General features: G+C 36.9%; 1 protein-coding gene across 1 annotated transcript in view; it reads left to right on the plus strand.

Annotated features, from left to right (window-relative positions):
* The first annotated feature begins 437 nt into the window (after nucleotides 1-437).
* The window catches only part of LOC106881105 (FMRFamide receptor), a 104,358-nt gene continuing 97,594 nt past the window's right edge, over nucleotides 438-7,201 (plus strand). The window contains exon 1 of the mRNA XM_014931342.3: nucleotides 438-1,019. The gene's annotated coding sequence lies outside the window, so the exon portion shown is untranslated. The remainder of the gene's footprint in view (nucleotides 1,020-7,201) is intronic.

The following is a 7,201-nucleotide window of genomic DNA, read 5'->3' on the forward strand; positions in this document are numbered from 1 at the left end:
GAGGAGAAAAAGAGAGAGAGGAGAAAAAGAGAGAGAGAACGGGAGATAGACAGAAGAAGACCATAAGAAATGCAGGTAGTGTTACGATATCCGATGTTCAGTAGGAAAAGAGTGAGATTTCAAACAGATAATTGATTTTCGGTAAGAACTTCGGTATAAATAAAGCGAAGCATATTTAATAAACGAATTCCGAACTAATCCTGAACTAAAAGTCCCCTAACTCAAGCGGAAACGGCGAAGAAATTAAAAACGAATAATATTGTTTATGAAAAAGAGAAAAAAGGAACAAGGAGCACACAAAAAAAAAAATAAAATAATCGAAGAAAGAAAAGCCAAAAGATCGGTGACAGGCCCCACCTTGGCATTTATTATGCTAAAGTTGGTGCTGTTTGATTGGTTGAATATTCATATTTAACAGGAAGAACGAGGCGCCTTCTGAATGTATGTGACAGGAATACACGCTATCATAGTGTCTTGATTCCTTTCTTATTTCTTCGTCAAAGAGTTTTCTCAGCGTTTACAGTCATAAGTTGTTTTTACATCGTAACAGTAACAACATTCTGTTTATAATCGAAATACATTCCCCTTGAATATCAAGAGATACAGAATACTCAAAAATTATTAATAAATAGAAAAGAAGAAAAATACACATCTACAATTATACCGAGATAGAATATATGGTATACATGAAACTTTGCAAAGTGGATAGGGTTGCAAGGAAGAAAGATTAAAGGATAAACATTTGATGCCTACGGTACATCTTAATTATCTACATAATTTAAATCCAAGCAAATGTGTTGATAAAACAAAGTAATGAAAGAATAAACGTTAAGTATAGAATAAAAAAAAATACAATGGTTTGTTAAACGTATTTAAAAAAGTTCAATCATCTTACTTTAAAAGGACTTTCAATACATTTAATAAAACATCTAATAAATGTAATAAATCCTTGAACAAGTGAAATTGCAAACTATTAAAGTCAACAACGCGCGAGAACATCAATTTCTAAAAGACCGAAGGTGAGTGAATCATTTTCTATTTCTAACGAAGTTATTTATGAGTGAATAAAATTGATTGAAACTATATTACGCGTATGTTAATGATTAAGAAATACAAAGAGATATAAAGAGGCAAATACAAAAAAATATATAGACCTAACAAGAACGCATTAAAGTTATATACATGTGTTTGTGACTGTCTGTCTACATACATACGCATAAACACATACACACAGACGAACAGCTTTTGATATAAGGCTGTTGTCTCAGTATTCTAATACATAAAATGATAGATCGAAATGTTTTTTTGTGCAATATTTTGTATACATTTCTCTGTTGATATATAGGTGCACCTATGCACGAAATATTTGTACATGTACACACACATATACATACACACAACACACACACACACACACACACACACACACACAAACACACACACACACACACACACACGCACACACAACACACTCGTGGTTGTGTGTGTATATATGTATATTTGTGTGCTATCATATGTGTATATGTGCATATGATTGTATCGAAAAGTATTTAAAATAAAATTATTTACATGTCTATCTATCTATCTATCTATCTATCTATCTATCTATCTCTGTAGGTATATAATTATCTATCTATTTAATTATCTATAAACATATGCGCGCGCGCACACACACACACACACACACACACACACACATATACACACACACACAAACACATACACAGTGCCTGTTGTCAATATCGCTGCGTATATTTTGCAAACATTAAAATACATTCGTATTATACGTCCATAATATGTACCAAAAACTTACAAAGATATCTGACTAGGACAATCCTAGAAGAATTCTAAGAGATACCCTTAAGTCGATTGGTAAAATTGTTTGTATTGTTGCTAATGAACGTTCCGGATATATATTTAAACTTTTAAAGGTCCGATCAAACTTCTGGTTACATTGTTTTTTTTTACTAGTGTTACTTTATCGAATTTTCTCAAGAGTAATTTCTCTTTGCTCACTATAAGCCTTTATATTTATATGAGATACAAGCCTTTATATTTATATGAGATACAAGCCTTTATATTTATATGAGATACATATCACATGTAATATAATCTCTATCGAAAATAGGGGATTTTTCGAGAAGGTTCAATTGGTTTAATTGCTGGAGAAAATTATCAGATTGATATTTAATCGACTGTGGAGCGCGTGGCTTAATGATTACGGTGTTGCAGTCATGACCGTAAGATTGTGGTTTCAATTCCCGGACCGGACGATGCGTTGTGTTCTTGAGAAAAACGTTTCATTTTCACACTGCTCATGTCCATTCAGCTGAAATGAGTAATCCTGTGATGTACTGGCATTCGGTCCAGGCGGGGAATATATACTCTACAGAATCCGGGAAACGGGCCTTATAAGCCGATGGTTCGTGAAGGACCTTTGATCTTTTTGATTTAATCGATTCAGGTACACTTCCAACGCAGAAGGTACTCAGTTGACCATTATTTCCTGTTAATTCACACAAATCTAATATTGGTTTTAAATTTTGGTACAAGGCCAACAATTTGCGGAGAGTAGAGATGGGGTAAGTCGTTTACATCGAGCCCGGTGCTCAGTCAGTACTTATTTTATCGATCTCGAAGAGAAGAAAGGCAAAGTCAACCCGAGCAGAATTTGAACTCAGAACGTAAAGACGGACGAAACCCCGCTAAACATTTCCTCGGCGTGGTAACGATTCTGCCCGCTCGCCGCCTTACACAAAAACAAAAAGTAAAAAAGGGTAATATAAAAGCTTCTTTCCGTGATATGAAGGAATTATCTACATGTCTGAGAATTTTTTTTTTGCGACGAGTTTTGTCACACACATACAATGTATACAAAACAAACTCTATACTAAGCCAAAGCAGAGCATCTTATTTGTTGCTCGGTCTGCTAGAAACAGCAGCCAACTTCCTCAAATAGAATCTATTTTCTTAAAATGATCGACATATAGGATAATGCACTCCCAGATTAACATAAAAGTTAAGATGTGCTCGGCTTTTAATCAAATGCACAAGCGCGGCTGTGTGATAAGATGTTTGCTCCCCAAACACATAGTCCCGGGTTCAGTCCCACTGCGTGTCACCTTGGACATGTGTCTTCTACTACAGCATCGGGCCGACCAAACACACACGCACACACACACACACACACACACACACACACACACACACACACGCACATGCACGCACACACGCACGCACACACGCACGCACACACACACACATGTATGTAATTATGTGTGTGTATGTATTTGTGCATGTGTGTTTGTCTGTGTGTATTGTCATCCACCACCGCTTGACAACTGGTGTTCCCGTAACTTAAAAGTTCAGCAAAATACACATATAGAATAAGTACTAGATTTAAAATAAGTTTACTGGAGTCGATTGACTCGATTAAAAATTCTAACAGCTGAAACAAGTAAAATACGTGTATCTTGATTCAGAACGGCCTCCACCGCCAGCCACCATGATATTCACCGTAAACTATGCAGTCTGCTCAGATAGTCGTATATTGATAAGTAAAATAGTTATAAAAGAATACGAGAAATGCCTGAACACACGGAGAATAGAATACCCAAGTAATAATTCTTTCCCTATTGTAAATATGGTTCAAAAGAAATAATCGAAGTAACTATATTTTACTTATACTGCACATATTGTAGCATTGTGTCTACTATAATTCTTTTACGGTATGTATTTGTGACTGCATTGTACGTGTGTGAGCATTTAGGGTTAGTACATAACCACATGTTTCCGAGTTCAATCCTACTGCGAGGCACCTTGGACATGCGTCTTATAAAGCTTATTTAGTGGACTTGGCAGTGGTTGACGGAAACTGAAAGAAACTCATTGTATTGGGTTGTCTGGAAAGTTCGTGCCGATTTTTAAAGGAATGAAAAAGGTCAATAAATACATACCATTACATTTCTAATGAACCAAATATGAACCATTTTGTTGCTCAATGCATCTCCACCTTTCCTTTAACTTGAAAATACCCTCTTCCCAGAATTGAGGTGGTTTCATGGCAAATAAGTCGAAAGGGAAGCTACTATAAATCGGCACGAACTTTCCGGACAACCCAATATGTTTGTATGTCTGTCTGTCCGTCTGTCTGTCTGTCCGTCTGTCTGTCTGTATGTATGTATTATGTATGTATATATATATATACAGCGTGCGATGTTGTAAATTGTCGCCATCTTATATTTTTAATTTCGCGCATGCGCATTGTTTGTTTTTGAATTTGTCGACTACACAGTATAGTAGGAACACTTGGGCACAGTCTGCGAGAAAACGGTACCATAATACATTTCACTCTGCCAGAAATTTGGAATCGACATGCTGTACTGCTTGGCATTCGTGCCGGAATCTCCAATACAAGCATTTCAGAATGTTTGGGTGTCAGTCTGAGGACATGTACCAAGAAGGATAAAAATCAAACAGCCAGGCAACATCATGGTGTTTGTAGTGATCACTAGGGATGGCGATGTTATGCTTCTGTTTATCTTCCCACCCGGCATCACACTCAACATGGAGGCCGACATCAAGTGCCTGGAGGAGGTAGTGCTGTCTCGGGTCAAGAAGGTGGCTGCTAAAAGTCCCTATGTCTGACAACAAGACTCTGAACCATGCCACATAAGCAGGAAAAACCAGTCATGACTGTCAGACACTTTCTGCGACCACGTCACCTCTAACCTCTGGCCACCTAACTCCCCAGACTCCAACCCCCTAGATTATTATGTGTGCGGTGCAGTTGAGCGAGAGACCATCAAAATTCCTTGTAACACCAAAGATGAACTGAAGGCAAGGATTATGGCAGTTTTCACCAACATAAACAAGGAGACTGTCTAGAAGAGTTGCAGAAGATTCCAAGTTTGTCTGGAGACAGGGATCAAAGTCAATGGCGATTTTATTGAATAAATTTTATCTGTAATATTTCAAGATATTTTTCTGTAATTTTGGTAAATATATCTGTTAAAATGGGATGTCAGTGTTATTTTCATTTTCTCGTAATTTAGACGACAGTTTAATCACCGCACCCTGTATATATATATTGTTTTATTATTCTTCCCATTGATTTCAGTCATTCTACTGCGGCCATGCTGGAGCACCGCCTTATTCTTTGTAAGTCTAGTACTTATTCTATCGGTCTCGTATGCCGAACCGCTAAGTTACGGGGATGTAAACACACCAACATCGGTTGTCCAGTGATGATGGGACAAACACAGACATACAAACATACACACATACACAAACACACACACACACACACAAACAGATATATATATATATATATATATATATATATATATATATATATATATATATATATATATATATATATATATACAAATACTAAATGAGTATATGCATATATACGTACAGGTATGTGCATACCGACATCCACCTGTATGTATAGGTGCATATCTGGGTACAGGACATTGCAAACAAAACGTAGACAAGAAAACACACAAGTCACATAGAGAACATTCTCCTTCATCAGCTACCCCCGTTTTAGCACCGGCGTTTCGAAGATATATATATATATATATCTGTGTGTGCATATATATATATATATATATATATATATAGACGACGAGCTTCTTTCAGTTTCCGTCTACCAAATCCACTCACAAGTCTTTGGTCGGCCCGAGGTTATAGTAGAAAACACTTGCCCATGGTACTGGGACGGAACCCGGCTCAATGTGGCTGGTAAGCAAGCTACTTACCACACAGCCACTCATGTGTATGTGTGTATGTGTTTGTGTGTGTGTGTGTGTGTGTGTATGTGCGTGTGCGTCTGTGTGGCTATGTATATGTGTGTCTGTCTGTATTCGTGTCTCTGTGTGTCTGTGTTATGGCACAGGCGTTGCTGAGTGGTAAGAAGTTCGCTTTCCACATGTTTCTAAGTTCTGTCTCACAACCTGGCACCTTGGGCAAGTGTTTTCTTCCGTAGCCTGGCTAACCAAAACCTTGTGAATAGATTTATTTGCTCCTCCACTACCGGTGTAGGTTTGTTTATAACCCTGTAACTTTGTGGTTCGGAAAGTGACTTAAAGCCTAAGAAGCAAGTTTTTAAAAACCAAGTTTTTGGAATCGATTCCGTCGAGGAAAACCCTTCGGGTTTGTGGCCCATCATGGTCACAGTCTAACGACTGAAACAAGTAAAAGATGACAGATAAAAATGCGTACGTACGTACGTACCTACCTACCTACCTACCTACATACATACATACACACATACCTACCTACCTACATAACATACATACATTCATACATACATACATACATACATACATATAATTTTTGAAATAATTCATATTAAATGTTTAAGATGATCTAAAACCCTTCTTAAATGCGTATTTAACATACTCTTGTTTATAGAGAGAAGTATCGCCAGTGTATGTGTGTGTGTGTGTGTGTGTGTGTGTGTGTGTGTGTGTGTGGATAATTCATGTTCATAAAAAAAATCAAGACTTCGAAATACTGTCAACAAATGCATAAATTACACACACCAGTAAATAATCAGTAGATCTGTCAGTTTGAAGAGAAATGTTGAAGCCGATTTTAATTAGCGTGTAAGTTGCTGAGTATTCCAGACAAATATGTACGTTTTAATTATTTCGAGAGGAAGATCAGCTGTCATTGTATGTGAAAAAAGTTGAATGAAAACTCGTCAGAATCTCGCCGACGGACTTCCAATACTTTCTTTCTACAAAGGTTCACACAAAACCTCGTCTCGAAGCTTTGGAAAGAGACATGATGTCAAACCGAACGAAAATCATGGTTCGAAAGTAAATCTTCTTAATATTCACTATGCCTTCAACCAAAGCGTCGAGGTTGTGATGATGTTTGGTCGATAACTGATGAGAAGCGCATCAACGTCTCTTGTGTTTTTCCTGTTTTACTTATATTACTTCCTCGCCCTACAATGCCTCACATAGCTAGCACACACACACACACACACACACAAATATATCTATATATACATATGAGTTAAAGAAAAGGAAGACAAAGCAGGACTATGGCATTTAAATTCATTTAGTTTAGTCTAATTTAAGATAGTAAATGCCAATGTAATTTCGATAGAATTAATAGATATTGTACCTTATAACTGTTTCACTTCTAACTAGATATTTATGCTATCACAACTCCAGCCCTACTT

Source organism: Octopus bimaculoides, chromosome 3 (genome assembly GCF_046866305.1).
Source record: "Octopus bimaculoides isolate indiv1 chromosome 3, ASM4686630v1, whole genome shotgun sequence".
NCBI lineage: Eukaryota > Metazoa > Mollusca > Cephalopoda > Octopoda > Octopodidae > Octopus > Octopus bimaculoides.